The sequence below is a fragment of the Nuphar pumila genome, chromosome 17 (assembly GCF_984573655.1).
Source record: "Nuphar pumila chromosome 17, dmNupPumi1.hap1.1, whole genome shotgun sequence".
Classification (NCBI taxonomy): Eukaryota; Viridiplantae; Streptophyta; class Magnoliopsida; order Nymphaeales; family Nymphaeaceae; genus Nuphar; species Nuphar pumila.
The window spans coordinates 13396348-13420356 of NC_143265.1; the positions used below are offsets into that span (position 1 = coordinate 13396348).

At 42.2% G+C, this 24009-nt stretch overlaps 1 protein-coding gene across 1 annotated transcript in view; it reads left to right on the forward strand.

The window, feature by feature from the left end:
- LOC149811673 (lysine-specific demethylase JMJ705-like) overlaps positions 1-24009 on the forward strand; it is a 78565-nt gene that overhangs the window by 11800 nt on the left and 42756 nt on the right. The window lies entirely within an intron of this gene.

Here is a 24009-nt window from a genome sequence, read left to right on the forward strand (position 1 = left end):
TGCCAGCTCTGAGCTATACGAAGACGTTCCCGAATACGTTGCACTTGTTGGGTATAGTGTTGTAGTACGATGGGTGACTCAAGCCTTCGCTCACCTACCTCCTCCCAATAAACCGGTGCTCGACACAGCCTCCCATACAAAGCTTCGTAAGGAACCATGCCGATACTCGCGTGGTAGCTATTGTTGTAGGCAAATTCGGCCAAACATACGTGAGAATCCCACTCTCCATGCCAATCTATCATACAAGCTTGCAACATATCTTTCAGGGTCTGAATAGTGCGTTCTGACTGCCCATCAGTCGGGGGTGGAAAGCTGTGCTAAACTTTAGTTTAATGCTCAAAGCTTGCTGAAGTTGCCCCCAAAATCTCGAGTTAAATCTCGGATCATGGTGGGATATGATAGAAGTTGGCACTCCGTGCAACCATACGATCTCCCGAATATACAAATCTGCAAGGCTGTCCAGCGACTGGCCGAGATGGAAAGGCAAGAAGTGCGCTGATTTAGTGAGTCGATCAACTATCACCCATATCGCGTCGTGCTTTCTCTTCGTTCGAGGCAACCCGACAACGAAGTCCATAGTGATATCCTCCCACTTCCATAGTGAGATCTCCATCTGCTGCATGACTCCACCCGGTCGTTGGTGTTCGATCTTAACCTGCTGGCAAGTCAAACATCTAGACACGAATTCTGCTACCTCACGCTTCATGCCGCTCCACCAAAAATTTCTCTGCAGATCCTTAAACATTTTTGTACCCCCGGGATGGATGGTATACTTTGATCCATGTGCTTCGGTCAAGATTTCCTTCTTCAGGACAGGGTTACTAGGGACCCAAAGGCGATCTTTGAACCAAACACTACCGTCCTCCTTTAGACGGAACAAAGAATTGTCCTGAGCCGCACCTGCCTTAATCCCTTTGTAGCATGGATCAATCCTCTGCCCGACAATAATCCGGGCAGACAAATCCGGAAGAACCACGAGGTTCGATAAACGCAACGAGCCTGTTGAAGAAATGAAAGGTTTCCACGAGACAAAATCCTCGATCATTTTCCATTCAGCAGCTAACGTGCTGACCAAAGTCCCAAATGACTTGCGACTAAGGGCGTCTGCTACAACATTCGCCTTTCCTGGGTGGTAGGAAAGCGAGAAATCATAATCCTTAAGAAACTCGAGCCATCATCGCTGACACATATTTAGATCCTTTTGAGAAAAAAAGGTATTTGAGACTCTGGTGGTCAGTGAAAGCCTCGAACTGCACACCATACAAGTAATGTCGCCACACCTTTAATGCAAAGACTACGACAACTCACTCTAGATCATGCGTAGGGTAATTCTTCTCGTGTGGTTTGAGCTGGCGAGAGGCATACACTATCACCCGATCATCCTGCATAAGGACCCCACCCAGGCCCGTGCCCGAGGCATCGGTATAAATCACGAATCCTTCCTGACCAGAAGGCAAGGCCAGGATAGGAGCAGAGGTAAGTCGCTCTTTCAAGGACCGAAAACTTGCCTTGCAACTATCGTCCCAAACAAACTTAGTCTCTTTCTTCAGCAACTTGGTCATAGGTTGAGCAATCTTAGAGAAATCCTGTATAAACCGGCGGTAGTATCCAGCTAACCCAAGAAAGCTTCGAATGTCGCGCACATTTCTTGGTTGTTGCCAATTCAACACAACATCAACCTTCGCAGGATCCACGGACACCCCTTCTTTTGAAATGACGTGCCCCAGAAACATCACTTTCTCGAGCCAAAACTCGCATTTGGAGAACTTAACAAACAAGTGCTCCCTTCGCAAAGTCTCCAAGACCATGCTCAAATATTCCCGGTGCTGCTCCCAACTTTCCGAGTAGACCAGGATGTTGTCTATAAATACGAACACAAAAGTGTCTAAGAAAGACCTGAACACTCGGTTCATAAGGTCCATAAAAGCCGCTGGAGCATTTGTGAGTCCAAAAGGCATAACAGTGAACTCAAAATGCCCGTACCGAGTACAAAAAGTTGTTTTCGAAACATCGCCTTCCTTGATCTGAAGCTGATGATATCCGGATCTAAGATCGATCTTGGAGAAGACCCTAGCTTTCTGCAGTTGATCGAACAGATCCTCAATATGGGTAACAGATATTTATTCTTGATCGTGACCTAGTTGAGCATCCGATAGTCGATGCACAACCTCAAAGATCCATCCTTCTTTTTCACGAACAAAACAGGAGCTCCCCAGGGTGATACACTAGGGCGAATAAATCCCTGAATCATAAGCTTCTGAAGCTGCTTCTTGAGTTCTTCAAGCTCCGCAGGCGCCATACGATATGGGGCCTTCGAGATGGGTGCGGTACCAGGCAGCAAGTCGATACAAAATTCCACCTCTCGAGGCGGAGGAAGACCAGGTAACTCCTGGGGGAAAACGTCTGGGTAATCACGTACTGCATCCAACTCGCCAAGGGAAGCAGGTGCCTCAACCGAATGAATAAGATTCACTAGAAAAGCAGAACATCCCTTCTGTAAGAAGCTCTGCGCCTTCAACGCTGAAATTATCTTGGTCTCCCTCACCGATCGTGGAATCCGAAATTTCACCTTCGAAGAACCTGGGGGAGACAGAACAATCCTACCCTCGCAGCATAAGACCTTGGCATGGTATTTGTGCAACCAATCTATGCCCAGGACAACGTCGAATTCAGACATCTCGAGCAAAATGGCATAAGCCGGCATGTGCCGCTCGGCCACGACTACGTCCAATTCTGGCAAGTAGGTGACGCAAACCGTATTCTTCCCAATCGGGTTATAAACATCTAAGGCAGAGTCTAACCGAGATACAGGCAATTTCAATTGTGCAGCAAAACTTGCAGAAATAAACGTGTAAGTGGCACCACAATCGAAAAGAACAAAAGTTGCATGATCTGCAACTAAAATCGTACCTTGCACGAGATTTCCTTTAGTCAACTGTTCGACAGTAGCTCTGTAGACTCGTGCAGGTGCTCTTTTTACGCCGCTAGTTTGCGGTTGCTCTGGTTGTGTTGGCTGCGGTGCCTGCAGCTGCAGGGAAGGCTGTGACGCACCACTGACCTGCCTAAGTTCGTCTGCCACCTTCTTGTGGCAATTGCGAATGTAGTGGCCCGTCTTGCCACAATATAAACAACCACCTGTCTCGAGGGGACAAGGCTGACCCACATGCAACCTCCCACACTTACTGCAAGCTCCACTAGGAGGTCGCCGCGACGAACGATACTGGTTCCGCTGCCTCTTGGTCGGGGGACCCGACGGTTTTGCTCCCTCGATCTTCACGGGCAGAACTGGTTGCTTATCTTCCTCGATTTTGACGAGCAACAACAGTTGCTTGGCCTGACCGCGAGGCCACACCCTCTTTCGATCGCCACCTGTCGTAGGTGGCCTCTGAGTCTGCGTGCTCTTGGAACGCTCCCAATCATCATTGAGAAAAGTAGTTGTTTCGACAGTCGCTGCTAAAGTTGCAGGCATGCTAGTAAGAACTCGGTGTCTGAGTCCTTCCTTCAGGCCCCTAACGAGCTTTCTCGCCCGCTCACGCTCATCTTCGAAGAGGTTGGGGCAGTGTCGCTCCAACTGCTGAAACCTTGCCGCGTACTCAGTCAAAGTCAAGCAGCCCTGACACAACTCCAAGAACTCGATCTTCTTTTTCTCCCCTGCATGAGGGGGAAAATAATTGTCGAGAAATGCATTTTTAAAGGTCTTCCAAGGCACCGTGCCTATGCTCGAGAATCGTATTTTCCGTGTGGTATCCCACCAAATGCGTGCCTCGTCCTTCAAACGAAAGGACCCAAATAAAGTCTTTTTCTCCTCGAGAACTGTGAGGACGTCGAAGACTCGCTCGATTTCACTGACCCAATATTTTGTCGCATCTGGGTCCACTCCACTGGAGAAAACCGGAGGATCCAATTTTAGAAACTTCTCGAAAGAGACCCCCTGCTCAGGAGCCTGACTTCTCTGTGCAGTACCCTGATTTCGGATTGCTTCGGCCAACGTGTTGAGAGAATCCATAATGAATCCCTTGCGTTCGAGCCCGTCCTCCGTCAAATCCTCGTCTGGTCGCCGTGCCATCCTTAAAAAATAAACATAAGGTACACGTCAGAATACACCAAGACGAATAAGAAACAAAGAGTACTTTATAAATCCTCAAGTCACTACATATACAAAATCCCAGCGATGCTGGTATATAAGCCAAAAAGAACTTATCCGCACGAGAGTTCGCAACCTCTCTTACAAAAATTGAACAAAAATTACAAACACCCCTTCTAGGGACGATCGAACTGTCGAAGATATTCCCTCTTATTGCCCGTACGCCTAAACCTGCGTCGAGGGACAAAAGAGAGTGGCTCATCAGAGGGAACCTCCACATCGTATATCGGCGTCGAAGGTGTGTAGTCAAGTGAGACCGAACCGCTCGTGGACGAATCTGAAATGTTGATTGGAAAATCAACACCAGGAATTGGGAGCACCGGGCCCTCCGAGACCACTAGGGGAAAAGGTTGTTCAAGGACCGCCAAAGGTAAATCTGGCACATTGAGGTCAGGGATGGCGGCTTCAGCAGAATCCTCGGCTGCAATTGCCCTATCGTGCTCCTCTTTAAGAAGACAAAAGTCTGGGGCGTGTCCGGACTCACCACAAAAGACACACTCAATCGGTACTAAGATGGGACCACTACTATCTGAAACTTCCGGCGTAGCATGCCGATTTGCCTGGATTTGCGAGGGTAAAAATCCTCCAACATGAGCATATACTGAAGACCAGGTCGCTGCGAAAGGTATCTGAAATTATGAAGGTAGCGGGCTACCTGTCTCATCCGTAAAGGTCGGTGGGGGTGTGCGATTAGCCCAATACCCTTCCCTGGACACCCTACGTCCTCCTCTTTCTATAAAGAGGCCCCTACCTCTTAACGAACGAGCACGCATTCTACGACCACCTCTGCCGTGATAGCCACTCGGACCAGCTGACGGATCCATCACACACAAGTACTGATCACAATAAAAGCAATACATTAATTTTATCAACAACAACAACAACAACAACAACAACAACAACTACGCCTTCATCCCAAAACAATTGGGGTCAGCGATATGAACCAAAAAAGAAATTCATTTTGGGTCTTCCACATGAATCCTTTTCCTCCAATCATTTCTATCCAACGCCATGTCCTCGGTGAGGTTCAAAGCATTCATATCCTTTCCTATCATCTCCATCCAAGTCTTCCTAGGCCTACCCCGACCTCTTTTAACAAATATATTTTCCCATTTCTCCAACCTTCTAACTGGAGCATCATTAGGCCTTCGCCGAATATGTCCAAACCACCGTAAACGATTCTCTCGCATCTTATTTTCAATGGGTGCAACACCTACCTTCTTACGTATCTCTTCGTTCCGAATCTTATCTTTTATTGTATTTCCACACATCCATCTAAGCATCCGCATCTCAGCTACACTCATTTTTTGAATATGATGTCTCTTGGCAGCCCAACATTCCGTACCATATAGTAAAGCGGGTCTAATAGTCGTCCTATAAAACTTTCCCTTCAACCGCAATGGCATTCTACGATCGCACAACACTCCAGTAGCACTTTTCCATTTCATCCACCCAACCTTTATCCTATGATTTACATCTCCATCAATTTCTCCATACTTTTGAATGATGGATCCCAAATATTTGAAATAATCATTCACCGGTATATCTTGCTCACCAAGTTTCACTACACTCCCATCACTACTTCATTGCTTACTAAACCGACATTCCATATATTCAGTCTTACTCTTACTCAACTTAAAACCTCTAGCTTCCAATGTCTGTCTCCATAATTCTAACTTAGCATTAACCCCAGCTCTAGACTCATCGATCAAAACAATATCATCAGCAAACAACATACACCACGGTACATTTTCTTGAATTGATCTCGTAAGCTCATCCATCACTATCGCAAATAGGAAAGGGCTTAAAGCAGATCCTTGATGTAACCCAACCGTTATCGGAAAATTGGTTGTCACCCCTCCACAAGTGCGGACATTGGTTACTACTCCTTCATACATATCTTTAATTATACTAATGTACTTGAGAGAAACACCTTTCTTCATCATTGTCCACCAGAGAACGTCCCTAGGTACTCTATCGTATGCCTTCTCTAAATCAATAAAAACCATATGCAAATCTTTGTTCCTCTCTCTATATCTTTCAATAAGTTGTCTAAGAAGATGTATAGCTTCCATAGTTGATCTTCAAGGCATAAAACCAAATTGATTCTCCGATACCATGACAACCTTCCTCAACCTAGACTCAATCAACCTAGACTCAATACATTAATTTTATCAAAGCAAGAAAAAAAAATCAAGCGTCTACTCACAGTGCGGTGGAATGCTCGTTGATCAAGGCTCAACCGTTCTCGTCCTGGCTCTGATACCAAAAGTTGTAACGCCTTAGAAGTTCGACTTGAGAGACAAGGATTTGAATAAAAATTACTTTCGAAAATCAGAGTTTGCAGCAAAGATTTTTAAAGATGCCAAAGGTTTTAAATAAAAGCACAAGTCGATTCTTCTGAGTACGTTAGCAAAAAAGATCCAGCGCAAACACAAGCCCATTTCCTAAGCCAAAATAGTGAGCGAAAGATAGAAAAGAGTTTATTCATAAAAAAAGTTTAGTTTATACAAAGCAAGAGGGTATCCACCCAAAATAACAAAAAGTACAAAACCAAATAGCCAGCGTGTCGACGAGAGAGACGAGGCTTTGACCACGTAGCATCTGCACCGCCGCTAGTAAGAAGAGCTACCTGTCACCTACACCCATAAAAAATGGGGTCAGTCCTGAAAACTGGTAGGTACGCAAAAAGAATAAGATGAACTAATGTAAAACATGCTCAAATCTAAGCAAATAAAACTGATACAATATATGCAAGTGATCAGCAAAGCTAACCAAGATATCACAAGCTCAAGCAAGCTAGTACTACAGTGATAACAATCCAACTGTAAGCAATCACAACCAGACTTATCATGCATACCTTCTAACTATTGCAATTAACAAACTGATAGCAAGGTAAAAGCATGTAATCTGAAGAAAGAACAAGCAACAGCTGTGAGCATGCCATAATGTGATCTGATTATTATCTGGACATTGTGGGTATGCACAATGTGTAAAGCGTAGAAACAGCCAAGATCCATTCGGGGGTTCATTATGCTATGTATTTTATTATACCTCGAAGGACCGACTGAGTCCTCTCCTAAGGGAACGACCAGCGGTCGAGAGAGTAAGTCTCCAAAGGCTAAAAATGGCCTAAGGATGCATCCAACTTCTGCAGAAGTGTCGGACGACTACCACCTATGATACTTATGGTAACGCCATTTCCCCTACCTCCGATGACTGGGGAAGCCGAATCTTTGACCGTAATAGCCATGAATGGCCTGTCCATCAGAGGTTTTGTACCATCCATCCTCTCTCTTAATGAACCAACCCGAACAAGTACGATGAAGGGTTTTTCATCATCATCGCCTTGCTCTATATGCCCTGGTCTATTCGACCCACTCGAGCATCTTGCCTGTGAAGGCGCATGATTACTATTTAATGAGATATCCAAATTATGATATTTTGCAGAACATGAGGCCTGTTCACTTCGTGCTACGCCTCATAGCATCGCATAGCACTGCCAAGAGATGTGGCTAGGTTTATAGCCACAAGCCACCAGAAAGCACTCAAAACGAGCTCAAATACTGACAACAATTTCTAGAGGGTACCTGTAAGGTAGAACAATAGCATAATCGTAATTTACATGGCGCAGGCAAGAAGTGAGTCAGTAAAAGCATAAGCAAGCAGGGCAACAATAAGTAAGGTGCTGAAACGTAAATAGCCAAGGCGCATAAAGCGCGGGGCAGCAAAAAGTAAAGTGCTGAAAGGTAAACACGACAAGGATCGCGAAACAGCGTCTTTTAGTTAAAAGGACAGAAAGTAAAGCCTGGGCACATATAGCGTGGCGGCAGCAGAAAGTAAAGTGTTGGAAAGTAAATAGGACAAGGATCGCGAAACCACGCCCTTGAGTTAAAAAGACAGAAAGTAAAGCCTGGGCACATATAGCGCGACGACAGCAGAAAGTAAAGTGCTGTAAAGTAAATAGGACAAGGATCGCGAAACCACGTCCTTGAATCAAAGAACATACATATAGCTTATATGTATACGTATATATGTATATTGTTTAATTATCTTTTCTTTAGTTCAGTTTAGTTCATTTAAAGTCCTTTCACACAACTTTCCCCTACCTTGGGGAGTTGCGAGTTCCTGCACGCCTGCAGGCGTAAGTGCGAAGAGTCTCAGGCCATGAGGCACGTGTACGCTCCGTCGTGCAACCTGCAAACACAAAGAGGTTAGCATAAGATAAAAGTGAAACAAGGGCTTGGCTGCCAAGGAAAGACATGCAAACATAATCCCAGATGAACAACCCAGGTGGCAGGTGACAACCAAAAGGCGACAGGGGGCGGAGCCCCCTGTCGGCAAACAAAAGCGACAGGGGGCAGAGGCCCCTGCCGACGACGACAGGGGGCAAACCCCCTGCCGACACTCCGACGGTGACAGGGGGCCAAGCCCCCTGCCGACACCCCGTCGGTGACAGGGGGCCAAACCCCCTACCGACGAACCGACGGCGACAGGGGGCCAAGCCCCCTGCCGACACTCCGACGGTGACAGGGGGCCAAGCCCCCTGCCGACACCCTGTCGGTGACTGGGCCAAACCCCCTGTCGACGAACCGTCGGCGACAGGGGGGCCAAACCCCCTGCCGACCGACAGCGACAGGGGGCCAAGCCCCCTGCCGACACCCCGTCGGTGACAGGGGGCCAAACCCCCTGCCGACGAACCGACGACGACAGGGGGGCAATCCCCCTGCCGACACTTTGACGGTGACAGGGGGCCAAGCCCCCTGCCGACGAACCGTCGACAACAGGGGGCCAAACCCCTTGCCGACCGACCGACGGTGACAAGGGACCAAGCCCCCTGCCGACAACCCGAGCTCCGGGAGGAGAGGAGGGGGGGGGGGGGGGAACCTACCTGCAGTAACCGACGACGAGTTGTCGGAGAAGGAGGTGAAGACGGCGGGTCTCTGACGCTTGCACCGAGGGGGGAGTCGACTGCCACCAAGATGGCTGCCGGAGGGCCGTTCGTACGGTCGGCGGGTGGAAGCGACGGAGTCGGAGAAGGACAGAGAGAGAGAGAGAAGAGAGAGAATCGGGCGAGGGCAAATGCCCTCACCCGAGACACCCAAACCCTTTAAAATGGGGGGGTGTACTAGCTTCTCGAAAATTCGAGAAGCCGGATCCGGGTGAAAGAATGAAACCCTAATCGACAGTGAGAGAAGAGAAGAGAGGGAGAGAGAGAGAGATTCCAGATGAAGGAGGGTTCAGTCCATCGCGACTGCCCTCTCATCCTATTTAAAATAAAGTGTAAAACATTAGGGTACGAAAATACCCTTTTACAAAATGATAATTTACAATACATGAACTGGATCTGGACCCGATCCATTATACAAATGGATCGGGTCAGACATACACAATGAAGATAATAATGCCTTCTTTTCAGCCTCCCTCAAGTTGTGCATGGTGTTGGACCATGAACAACTTGTTCTTCAAAAACCAAAATCTATCCTTTGTTAACCCTTTAGTGAGGATATCAACAACTTGTTCTTTAGTTGACACATACATAGGCTCAATCTCTTTGTCTTCAACCTTTTTTCTAATAAAATGTTGATCTATTTCAATGTGCTTTGCTCGACTATGGTGAATGGGATTGAATGGCATGTTGATGGCACTTTGATTGTCACACAGCAACAGTGATCGAGCAATCGACTCTCCCATTTCAGTCAGAAGATGTCTTATCCATGTACCCTCGGCCGTGGCAGTGGCCATCGATCTGTATTCAGCCTCAGTGCTCGATCTAGCAACCACCTTTTGTTTTCTACTGCTCCAGGATACCAAGTTTGGCCCAATGAAGCTGCAGTAACCGGATACTGATCGTCGTTCGTCTGGATCCCCAGCCCAATCAGCATCAACATAAGTAATAATCTCATGGCCCCCACCTGGATCTAATTCTTCCTTGCCTTTGTATACCAGCCCATCACCCACTGTACCCTTTAGGTAGCGAAGTATACGTTTGACTGCCTCCATATGTGACACACGAGGTTCATGCATAAACTGGGATACCTGATTAACCGAATATACTATGTCAGGTCTAGTAAAAGTCAGGTATTGCAACATGCCAACTAAACTGCGATACTTAGTGGGATCTCCATATATATCCCCTTCTTGCGAACTCAATTTCTGATGAATGACACTTGGAGTTGTTAACGGCTTACAATCTGTCATGCCTGCTCTGCCGAGAATGTCCAGCGTATATTTGTGTTGAGTAAGGGTAAGTGTATCATTCTTGTTATCAACTTCTACCCCAAGAAAATATCGCAGCTCTCCCAAATCTTTCATCTTAAATCTCTGATTTAATAACTTCTTCACCTGCTCAATGTGGCTTTTACAATTCCCTGTGATGATGATATCATCTACATATATCAACAGAAGAGTAGTAACTCCTTGTTCATTGTGAATGAATAATGAGTAATCCAGAAGAGACCTAGAAAAGCCATGCCGTTGTATTTCTAGAGAAAAACTGTCGAACCAGGAACGAGAAGCTTGTTTCAAACCATAGAGTGCTCTCTTTAATTTGCATACATATTTTTTGGTGTCTCGTTCTGCATACCCAGTGGGTTGTTCCATGTAGACCTCTTCTTTTAAATTCCCATGCGGAAAAACATTTTTTACATCCGGCTGACTCAATGTCCATCCATGTTTAATGGCTAGACTCAACACAATACGAATAGTCCCCATCTTAACAACATGACTAAAAGTTTCATCAAAGTCTTGGCCTTCCTCTTGTGTGAATTCCTTGGCTACAAGTCGAGCCTTGTACCTTTCGATGCTCCCATCTGGTTTATATTTTATCTTGTACACCCATTTTGACCCAACGACATTTCTGTTCAGTGGTCTAGGCACAATCTCCCATGTGCCACATTCATGTAAGGCCTCCATTTCTTCATTCATTGCTTCTACCCATCTTCTAGAGCTCGCAGCTTGATAGAACATAAGAGGCTCATCCTCTTTACTTATGGATGTCAAGAATAACTGAAAATCCATTGAAATTTTTTTATAACTTACCCACCTGTCAAGCGGATGTCGAATCCGTGAAGATCTTCTGATATCCATTGGCTGCGAAACGGATGATCCAGATGGATCCGTGTTCGTATAAGGAATGAATGAGGGCTCTTTCTCTAGCCGAGTGTACACAATTCCCTTATACCTTGTTGGCTCCAAGTCATATGTGACAGTTTCCTTCGTTTGAGTCTCATTGGCTGAACCCTCATGTGGCTCATTTTGACTGCAATTTTCTGGTCAGTCTACTATACCGTTGGAGAAGAGTTCTGAATTTAACCATGGGTAGTATACCTCAATGCTGGAGCTTGAGTTATCAGTATCTACCATAGTTGAATTAGTATCCTGATCGGCAAAGTTCATTTCATCGAAAATAACATTCCTTGATATATTGACACGCTTACTCAGGGGATCATAGCACCTGTACCCTTTGTAATCTTCTGCATATCCTATAAACCTGCATTTCAAAGCCTTATCTTGGAACTTGTGCCTGAGAGAGCTATCAATGTGCACATAACAAACAGACCCAAACACACGTAATTCATGATAATCAGGTTGTATGCCAAAAAGCGAGAAGTATGGTGACTTATTTTCTAAGATATTCATGGGCAAGCGATTTATCACATGAACTGTGGAGTGGAAAGCCTCAGTCCATAATGATAATGGGAGATTGCTCCCGTGCATCATGCTCATCGCAGTCTCAACAATATGTCGATGCTTCCTCTCAGCAATCCCATTTTGTTGAGGTGTATGAGGGCAAGACACTCTTCTCTTTATCCCATTATGTTGAAGAAAATTAACAAAATCACTCGAGGAGAATTCACCTCCTCCATCACACTGGAAATTAAGAATGTTGATAGATAAATGATTTTGAACAAAAGAGTGAAATTTCTGGAACAATCCAAAAACTTCTGATTTGTGCTTCATAAAGAATATCCAAGTGTAACGTGAGTAACTATCAATGAAAATAAGATAGTATTTACTGCCAGAAAAAGAAGTAATTGGAGCAGGACCCCAGACATCTGAACAAATGACCTCAAATGGCCTTGAAGCTCTTTTATTAATGAAAGCAAAAGGTAAAACATGACTCTTACATAGATGACAACTAGAACATTTTGTATCAACGACTTCTGAACTCAGGCTGGACTTAGGAATAAGATTATTCATGACAAGTTTTTCAATGAAATGACGACCACAATGGCCAAGACGACTATGCCAAAGTCTTGGCTTATTACTTTCAGAAACATTAAATATAAAATCAGAATCAAAGACTTGACGTTGGTGAGGCTTCAAGGATGAATAGTTGGAATGAATGAAGGAAGGATCTTCTTGGAAGATGTACATGTTGCCCCATCGTTGTCCTTCAGCGAATATCCTCCTCGTGCGAAGATCCTTGACATAAACAGAAGAGGGAGTAAATTCGACTGAAGCATTAGCATCATCAACAAGTTTTGAGACAGAAACAATGTTCTTTTGAATATTAGGAGCATGGATGACACTTGGAAGTTTAAGAGAGGATTTTGACATGTGTATAATGGCATTTCCAGTGTGTGAGATGGCATGATGGGATCCATCTCCTGTGACTATGCTATTCTTTCCAACATAAGGTGTAAGAGTCAAGAGCTTACCTACATCACCTGTAACATGAGTAGCTGCTCCGGAGTCGACATACCAAATTCCTTTGTCATTTTGCTTCATATTTAATCCTGCCAAAGCTACCAACAGTAACTCTTTTACTTCTCCATCCCTTTTAGTCTTTGCTTGTGGAGCTTTCCCTTTGTTTTGGGGATTAAACCAACAATTCGCTTTAATGTGCCCTTTCTTGTTGCATAGGAAGCAGGTGGGAATGGGTCGTTGTCCCTGGACATTGGGTGTTGAAAGAATGCCACGACCTCCATAGTTATTTTTCCCTTGGCCTCCTTTTCCTCGAAAAGAACTTCCTCTACCTCGACCATAACTTATTCCCATAGCCAGCACATCTCGTGTTCCGGAATTCCCATGAGAGGTTTCAGAGGAACCTTTCAGATTCATCTCATATTGCAATAATTTTGCACGAAGATCTTCAAACTTTGGAAGTTCTGGTAGACATAGTAAGGTTGTCGTCATAACATGATAGTCTGGCCCCAATCCACTCAAGGTTTGTTGTACTTTATCTTTTTCACTGACAAGACACCCAACAACCGCCAACTGATCTGTGATGCCTTTCATTTTATTCAGGTATTCCATAATAGACATGGAATCTTTCTTCAGCATTTGAAATTCTCGCTCAAGAAACATGATTCTTGCCTCAGAAATTTGTGAATATGTTTGAGCTAACATATCCCACAGTTCCTTTGCCGAACAATCATCAGGAAGAGCAATAAGGACCTCCTGTGAAAGAGTTGAAGTGATGTATGCCACTAGCGATTGATCTCTCTTCATCCAAGCAACATATTCTGGATTCTTGTGAAGAACAACAGATTGTTCTCCTTTATCATCTGCCTTTTCTTGCGAAAGGAATTCTGGAGGCGGTGGGACCGATCCATCCAAGTGACCAGAGAGGTCCTGACTCTTTATAAACGGAATAATCTGTCTTTTCCAGGTTAATAAATTGCAGTTATTCAATTTTTCAGAAACTAGTTGACCAAGAAAACTTGAGGACAGGCATGATTGCCCATGAGTAAATTCCATTTGATGAACTCGGCTAACTTCTTCAGATGAGGATGGCTACTAGTAGACAGTTCTCTTTAGAATCAACAAAAGATACAAAGTAGTAGAAAGGAAATTACAGATTGACAGTGATTAGCAGGTAGCAGGAAAACACATATTAAATGCAGGGAAAAACAACAAGAAAAACAGCAGGAGGAAATCACAGATCAAGAGAGGTAGATTGACAATGATTAGCAGAAATTAACTGTAGGAAAAGCAACAAGAGAATAGCAGAAATTAACCACGGATGGAGAGATGATCGAATTTTCACAAAGGAAAGGGGGAACCTGATTTTATTAGACACAAATTTTGTTGGTAGAAACACACTGATGAAAGAACTAGAATCAGGCAGATTCAAACTGGGTATTCACGACTGATGAAAGAATCAGAATCAGGCAGATTCACGCTGGGGATTCACGGCTGATGAAAGTTCCAGAAACACACTGATGAAGGTTCCAGAATCACGCAGATTCACGGTTGGCACACTGATGAAAGTTCCAGAATCACGCCGATTCACGGCTGGGTATTCACGGCTGAGTATTCACGCCCAGATTCACACAGATTCACGGCTGATGAATCTGAGCTTTCTTCAAGATTCACGGCTGATAAATCCACTCTGCTGACGCTGATGGGCTCACGCTGGGATTTGCTCACACAGATTTACGGCTGATGCAGATCCACGCTGGGTTTTCTTCACGCAGATTCACGCAGATCCACGCCGGGCTTTCTTCACGCAGATCCACGCCTTGCTCTGATACCATGAAAGAATGAAACCCTAATCGACAGTGAGAGAAGAGAAGAGAGGGAGAGAGAGAGATTCCAGATGAAGGAGGGTTCAGTCCATCGTGACTGCCCTCTCATTCTATTTAAAATAAAGTGTAAAACATTAGGGTACGAAAATATCCTTTTACAAAATGATAATTTACAATACATGAACTGGATCTGGACCCGATCCATTATACAAATGGATCGGGTCAGACATACACAATGAAGATAATAATGCCTTCTTTTCACCGGGCTGGGCTCGGATCCGGGTTTGGCTCGGATCCGGTATCGTCGGTCGACCGAGACACGTGCCTAGCGCGTGTCCGACACGTGTCGGACTTGGATTTTTTTTTTCGCGAACATTACAAGGTTTGTCTAAACCGACTATCTTTAGGCTGAACCTTCTCTCCTTGAATCTCTACCCTTTTGTTTGCACCTTCCTTTTCACAAAAAGGAATCAAGAAGAACAAGTCAGACTCATTTCTTGTCTTTTCTCCATGCTGGCTAAAATATAACATATCCTCATGAAAGACAACATGTCAGGATACCCACACCCTCTTTCCAATAGGATCATAACACTTGTCGCCTTTTTGACCATTAGCAAAACCAAGAAAGCAACACTTAATAGTTTGGGAGACAACTTATCTCTATATCTATAAGTTGTCTGTATAATTTTTGAAAGGGAGATATGCCCTTAAGCATACTTGAGGGCATACAATTTATCTGATAGATACTCAGTTGAACCGTATCTTCCTAAAACACTTTGGGCACTTTACCCCCAAAAGAAAAGCTCTTGTTGTTTTCATGATATGTCTATTCTTTCTTTCAACCACTTTATTTTGCTCAGGAGTGTAGGGACAAGATCTTTGATTGACTACAACTTTTTCCTGAAGGAACTTTTTAAATGCACAACTGACATATTCACCACCAGAATCAGTTTGAAGTGTCTTAATCTTAGCTGCAAATTGATTCTCAATCATAACACAAAGCTCTTAAAGATTTCAAAAAGTTCACTTATATTTTTTATAAAATATAACTAGGTAAATCTTGTTCAATCATCTATGAAGGTAACAAAATACAATGATCCTTCTTTTGACAAAACAAGCAAAGGACTGTAATGAAGTGCCAAATGAAAAGGGCGAAGTCTCCAAGCGAAAGCACGGAAGCACACACATACACAAGAGGCCACAAAAAGGGCAAAATAAACCACAAAAGTGGTCAAGCACAAAAAGAGGTCAAAAAATATATTTCACTTCATTGAATGCTTCACTAGAAGCTTGGAAAATACATGGGGACATGCCCCTTATTTATACACAGCAAGGGACCCAAGGAGGGGCTCCCATAGAGTCGTTGGAGCCCCTCCAACGGTCATATTTATGACCGTTGGAGGGGTCCAACGACTCTATGTGGACCCCTCTCAAATGAAAAAAGAAAAACTAAAAAAACAAAAAGGAAAAAGAATAAAGGAAAAAGAAAGAAAAGAAAGCATATCAATGATATGCGTGTACAGGTGAAATGACAGAAATACCCCTATCAGGTTTTACAAAATAAATAAATATATATATTTATATATGCAGATAGACACATAGACATATATATATTATATATATGTGTATGTGTCGTAATCTATATATATATATATACATCATATTTTAACACCCCCCCTCAAACACACGGTGAAATCACCGAGAGTTTGCTAAGAAGGAAGTAGAAGCGAGGCGAAGGCAAAGCTTTGGTGAAGAAGTCCGCCAACTGATATTCGGTAGGAACATATGGGAGTTGAATGGTGCCCCGTAAGAACTCATCTCGAACATAATGACAGTCCATCTCAATATGCTTCGTTCGTTCATGAAAAGTGTGATTGCTAGCAATATAAATAGAGCTCTTGTTGTCACAACACAACTTTGAAGGAGTTGAGAATGAGACACCCATATCTTTAAGTAAGCTTCTTAACCATATAATCTCAGTTGTGGTAGTGGCCATCGGGCGATATTCTGCTTCAGTAGATGAGAGAGAAACTTTACGCTGCTTCTTACACCTCCAGGAGATAAGCGACTCACCAAGAAACACGCAATAACCTGTGGTAGAAATACGATAATTGGGGTTACCCCCCAATCAGAGTCAGTATATGCAAGTAAAGTAAGAGGTGAAGAAGAGGATAAGAATACTCCCTTAGTTATAAAATTTTTTAAGTATCTGATAATCCTCGTTACTGCTGCCATGTGAGAAGTGGTAGGAGCAGTCTGAAATTGGCTTGCACTATGAACTGCATGTGAAATGTCAGGCCTGGTGATAGATAAATATGTTAGAGATCCAATCAATTGACGATAAGGCGTGGGGTCTGCTAAAGGAGTGCCATCATTGGCTCTCATCTTGGCATTGATCACTTCTGGAGTCTCCACCCTTTTGTCATCTGTCAGCCCAGACCTAGCAATAATGTCAGAGGCAAGTTTCATCTGAGATAGGACATACCCCTTGGGGGAGTATGCGACTTCAATTCCTAAGAAATACCTTAGAAAACCAAGATCAGACATATCAATTTTTTCTTAAGAATATTTTTAATAAGATGAATACCTTTCTTATCATTACCTGTGATAATCATGTCATCAACATATAATAACAAAATTGTTATGTATTCATTAGAAGATTTAACAAACAAAGCAGTATCTGTGTAACATGAGGAGAAACCATTATCAAGAACTACTTTGCTAAAAAGATCATACCAAGCTTTTGGTGCTTGTTTTAAACCATAAAGAGCTTTGTTTAATCTTAGAATATTGCCTTTCCCAATTTCAAGACCCGGCGGAGGGTCCATAAGAACTTATTTACACAGAGTTCCATTTAGGAACACATTTTTAACATCAAGTTGATATATCGGCCGTTGTTTCATGGATGCTAAAGCAATTAGGGTTCGTACACTAGTCATTCTGGCTACAGGAGCAATGGTTTCTTCATAATCAATCCCATATTCTTGGGCGTAGCCTTTTGCAACCAAGCGAGCTTTGTATCTTTCAAGAGACCCATCACATTTGGTTTTGACTTTATATACCCATCTACACTCAATTGCCTTTTTTCCTAAAGGTTGAGGAATAATGCTCCAGGTTTGGGCCTTGTTAAGAGCCTCTAATTCGATTTTCATAGCTTCAATCCAATGTGGGTGATCTTTAGCTTCCTTAAATGAGGTAGGCTCATGATACAAATGTATTAACATGAGACAAACCCTATAATTCGGAGAAAAAGATTCATAAGACACAAATTTTTGTGGTGGCCTACTAGTACGAGAAGATCTCCTAGGTGGATTGTTGTCAATAGATTCTTCTAAAGAGAAGTCTTGAGAGTATCTGTTAATAGCAGGTTGATGTTCATTTCCTATCCGCCGGGTATATACATTTATATCATTAAGGTTTTCATTTTGAGAAGTATTATCATGTTGTGGTATATCATTATAATGTAAAATTCCATCACTAGTATCACAAGTAATTGCCTCAGGGGACTCAATTCTAGGAGCTAAGTCGAATAAAAAGAATAATCGATGTCTTCCTTAGATGTGTGGATATCGAAACCGTTTTGTTCTTCAATGAAGTTTACATTTCTCGACACATATAGTTTATTGTTTCGAATATCATAGCATCTATAGCCTTTTTGATTCTCACCATAGCCAATGAACACACATTCAATAGCTTTAGGTGACAACTTATCTTGTCCTTGACTAAGTACAAAACATTTGCATCCAAAGATTCTTAGTCTATTAAAATCTGGAGTAATTTTAAATAATTTTTCAAAGGGCGAAACATTTTTTAAAGAAGAAGAGGGCATACGATTTACAAGATATGTTGCGGTAAGAAGAGTTTCGGCCCAAAAGTTTTTAGGAACATTTTTAGACACAAGAAGAGTTCTTGTGGTTTCGATTAAATGTCTATGCTTCCTTTCCGCAAGACCATTTTGTTGCGGAGTTTTAGGACAAGATCGTTGGTGCAAAATTCCATTTGTTTTAAAATAATTTTGAAAATCTTTAGACATGTACTCTCCTCCCGAGTCGGATCTAAAAGTGGCTATATTGTGTTGGAATTGATTTTGAACAAGAGCGTGAAACTCTTTAAAATTAGTGAAGACATCAGATTTATTCTTGATAATGTAAACCCATGTGTATCTAGTAAAATCATCAATAAAAGACACATAGAAAGAGAAGCCTCCTTTGGACATAACGGGTGCCGGTCCCCATACATCGGAATGCACAAGTTCAAAGGGCCTTTTTGACACAAAACTCCTATGAGAATATGGAAGAGAGTGAATTTTCCCAAGAATACAATCATTGCATGTAAATGTATTTGTATTACAAAATTTTTCCAAAAACGGAAAAAGGTATAACTTGGAAATACTAGGGTGTCCAAGTCTCTTATGCCAAGTCTCAATATCTTTGGATTGAACATGATTACAAAATGATTTGGATGGCAAAGACAAAAAATCCATATAGTAAAGGTCCCCTCTTCTATGGCCTTGCCCAATCCGCTTCCCGGACCGGAGATCCTGCACATAGCAATGGGTTGGTGAAAACGAGACATTACATTCAAAATCGGTAATTTGAGAGACGGAAAAGAGATTTAGATTAAGTTTTGGAATAATTCGGATTTTGGGGACAAAAAATTCTTTGTTTTGGTCATAAGTTTTCTCAAGGTTTCCAATGCCTTCAACATTTAAAGATGTTCTATCGGCGGTAGATACATATGATTTAAATTTATTGAGACTTGGTTTTGATAAAAGTGATGCATTTGGAGTCATATGGAAAGAGGCACCCGAATCAAGAATCCAAGAAGTCATACCTGGAAAAGAGGAGATGGCGGCACCAGAAGTGGAAGGTGAAGATGATGATGTAGAGGCGTTCATCTTTATAAATTGTTGAAGAGTTTCGGTTAGATGAGCGATGGACTCCTTTATGTCACCATCCTTCTTTGAATCTTCATTGACGATTGGAGGAGTTTTCCCCACGGAAGCCACATTCTTTTTGAATCTAGGGCAATCGGGATGAATATGGCTCGGTTCATTACAATTATGACAAATGATTTTTCTTCCTCCACCACCATTATTCTTCCAAAAATGTGGTGGTTTATATGATCTTACATTGTTGCCGGGTCTAGACACGGCATGCTCTTCATCAACATCTCTTTTCAAGGCCAAACAGGTTTCTTCTTGACATAAGTCGGCCAAAATATCGCTTAGAGGAGTAGAGGCCCTATGAAGTAGGGATCCTCTAAGTTGTTCAAATTCGGGACGAAGCCCATGAATAAATTGAAAGAACCTTTTTTTTCCATTTGCTCTTGTCTCATGGCAATAACACTTCCTTCCCATTGCGGTTCGAGAAGGACAAGTTCATCTCATAAAGAGGATAGGGCACTATAGTAGTCCCTAATGCTCATATCACCTTGCTTGGTAGTTCTTACCTTTTCTTGTAGAAAAAAATGCCTAGCAAGGTCTCTTTGGGTGTACATGCCTTTCATAAAAAACCATGCTTCATTAGCCTTTTTGAATTTTGCAAGGTTTGCACAAATCTTCGATTCGACATTGTTTATGAACCATGCTAAGATTTTAGCATGCTCACTTTCCCAATCTTCCATTTTAGAAGAGTAATCAAGAATAGCCTTTTCCTTTTCTTCTTCGTTCAAAGCTTTTTCCTCACCTCCTTCAAATTTAGTTAACTTCAATTGTGGTTCCGGAATGGTTCCACATACGTAACCCCAAAGCTTTTTACCTTTGAGATTATTCTCCATAGCGGCCGCCCACATGCGGTAATTGGTCCCATCCAATTTGAATGAGAGATCGATTTTTGCATCTTTGTTGGCCATTTAGAGAAAGAATTTATAAGACAAGAGAGAGGAGATGTATTACTTGTCAAGGGAGGATCCGATGAAGCCTTCTTAACCTGGCTCTGATACCATGTAATGAAGTGCCAAATGAAAAGGGCGAAGTCTCCAAGCGAAAGCACGGAAGCACGCACATACACAAGAGGCCACAAAAAGGGCAAAATAAACCACAAAAGTGGTCAAGCACAAAAAGAGCTAAAAAAATATATTTCACTTCATTGAATGCTTCACTAGAAGCTTGGAAAATACATGGGGACATGCCCCTTATTTATACACAGCAAGGGACCCAAGGAGGGGCTCCCATAGAGTCGTTGGAGCCCCTCCAACGGTCATATTTATGACCGTTGGAGGGAACGACTCTATGTGGACCCCTCTCAAATGAAAAAAGAAAAACTAAAAAACAAAAAGGAAAAAGAATAAAGGAAAAAGAAAGAAAGAAAAGAAAGCATATCAATGATATGCGTGTACAGGTGAAATGACAAAAATACCCTTATCGGGTTTTACAAAATAAATATATATATTTATATATGTAGATAGACACATAGACATATATATATATATTATATATATGTGTATGTGTCATAATCTCTCTCTCTCTCTATATATATATATAAATATACATCATATTTTAACAAGGACCCCATACATCAGAATGCACTAGATCAAAAAAAACTTTTTGATTTCCTGTCATTTGATCCGAATGAAAATTCATGACCCTTTGCCAACCTATAACTTTTACAGTCTTTAACATGATTTGATGCAACTAATTTAGGCTCACTAATTTAGGCTCACCATAACTTCTTGAAGAAACCAACTTTTGCTAACCTAGAACATAACTTCTTGAAGAAACCAACTTTTGCTAACCTAGAATTGGAAATATGACCCAGTCTCTGGTGCACAAAACAAACTCATCTATGACAGAAGCTCTCAATCTGATCCCAGGCTTCTTCTGCTCACTCATATAAATCGAGTCCAAATAGTATGTCTCTTCTTGTATGGCTAATTCCAATCTTCTTTCCTGACTACTGATCCTGCACCACACAACTAAAAGGAAAATGTAACATTACAGTTAAGCTTGATAATTTGACCAACAAAAATAAGATTCATAGCAAGAGATGGAACATGGTACAAAAACCTACTTTTGAGACAAACATAAAAGAACCATTTGCAGTGCAAAAAAATGTCACTGCAAGGCTGTCATATGATATGAAGCCCCTGAGTCTATTAACCAATTAGAGGAACAACCTGAGATACTTCAGAAAGCAGTAACAAAGGAAGAGGCATGGGTAGTAGAGAGCGGGGCTACTGATTGGGCAAGAAGTTGCAATTGCTGAATCTGCTATTGCATTTGTTGTTGCACATTTTCCAACAACTGAAGCTGACCACCACCTAACGATTTTGAAGCTCTTGCAACTGATAGACCAAAAGATTGAGTGCCAATGTTACAGTGATCATCTTTGGGCTTTATGCCCTCACTATCAGAAGATGGTGCATTAGACTCCATCTTCTTTTTTTGAGAATTGGACAATAATTTTTTATATGACCAAAATTCTTATAGTAGTGACATTGAATAGAGCTAAGGTCACCTCTTCCTCTAAAACTCATATCACCTCTTCCCTCAACTCTTTCATCACCTCTGCCACTCAGTTGTCGAGAGGCTGCCATGACATTGTCACCGGATGAATAGGTTCCAAGCGACTTCATCTTGGTCTCTTCTTCAATCAACTCTGCTAAGATCCTGGTGACAGAGGGTAAGTGAGAATAATGGAGAATGATACTCCTTGTTCCATCAAACTCTGATTTAAGCACCATAAGGAACTCAATAACCCTATCAGTTTCCTTATGTTGGTCAAGAAGCCATATACATGTTTGACATGAAGTACATGTCTCACACTTCACACATTTTTCACATTTTGTTTGGCCCTCTATAAGTGCAAGGGCATCTCAAATTCTTTGCATATTCGAATACAAATTTTCAATTAACTTATTTTCTTGGCGCATAGTCCTCAATTCTTGAGTGAACTAATAGTGTCTTGCCAAATTCTCTTGCTTGTAGACTTGTCTGAGGTACATCAAAGATTCTTTGGCTTCCTGAAACTTGGAGAGATTCATAGCTATTTTCTGCTCTACTGAACCTAGAATCCAAGCCTTGACCCTTACACTATTCACAACCCATTCTTCTTGCTTTGTCAAAATGAGCAGTGGACTTGGGTTTCACGTTTGAGCCATCCAAGTATCCTCCAAGCCCTTTTCCTAGTATTATTGCAGTCATAAAGTCCGCCCAATAAGCAAGTTTGTCCTGTCAAGTTTCACAAGAAGTATCTGAATTCCTTCTCTTTTCTCCATCTCACACCACAACCCCCAAACTACAATATATTGAATGTCTGCACAAAAGATGCAATGCAACAAGAACAAGTACCAATATGTATGCTAATCAAATCACGATAGCAACATAGAGATGGTTCAATCCAACCAGACACCAACAAAAGCTACACAACTAGATGGTGACCAAATGACCAAGAACCATCATTATGCTTGCACAAAACTGCAAAATAAACTGACCAGATGCCACGATTTACACACCAGAGCTGAGGGAATATCAAAAGCACCAAAACTAAGACTGATATATCAGTCAAACCAGCAGTATGGGTCCAAAAACAGTTTACCGCCAGCTTTAGGGTCTAAAAAATTCACCAAATTTCTGCCAAATCGCTAAAACAATACCCAAAACTGGTATCAATGCTTATCCACCCCAGAAAGATCAGATTATGATAAATCTGAGCCACTAAGAACCCTCGATAAGATTGAAAGCGACATATTTCTTCAAACTGGACACAGTTCACCCCCAAATCCAGAAAATACGAAAAAATCACAGAAATTCCAAATCTCAACCGATCTCCACGATTTTTGGTTTGTATGGCTTCTAAAATCATTCTCTAGCAAATGCATACCTCGAACTGATGAAATCCCCAAAATTGTACGGATGCCACTTTCGAGGCACACAAACCAAGATGACAATGTAGCGGAACTGTAACAAAGCTTCTCTCCTCCCCAATGCACCCTCACACAGCCCTCTCTCCTCTTGATTATGGCTCTGATACCATATCAAACCTGGAGAAGAAGAAGCACGCAAGAGAGATGAGACGAGAAGTCTTGAAGAAGTTTCATTAAGACTCAATGTTACAAAGTAAAAGAGAAACAAAATAAATATAAGACTAAACTATCCCTTAACAATAAGGTAATGTACAAAAGAATGTTTAATAACAAAGGGTAGTACAAGACTGGTAAACCACCTATATTACATAAGACTCAACAGTGAGATGCACTTAGAACCCTTGTGATAGTTGATTCAATTGATAAGTTTATCTTAGATAACTAGGATGAAATGCCTACATGATTTATTTTTGGGAATTCATTGGTACTGTATCTTGAGAAAAAGATATGTATCCCTCAGTCTTGCTTTTCTCTTTCCAATGTCATCATCATATGCTATATCCAGAAGATTCTCCATCAGAGCTA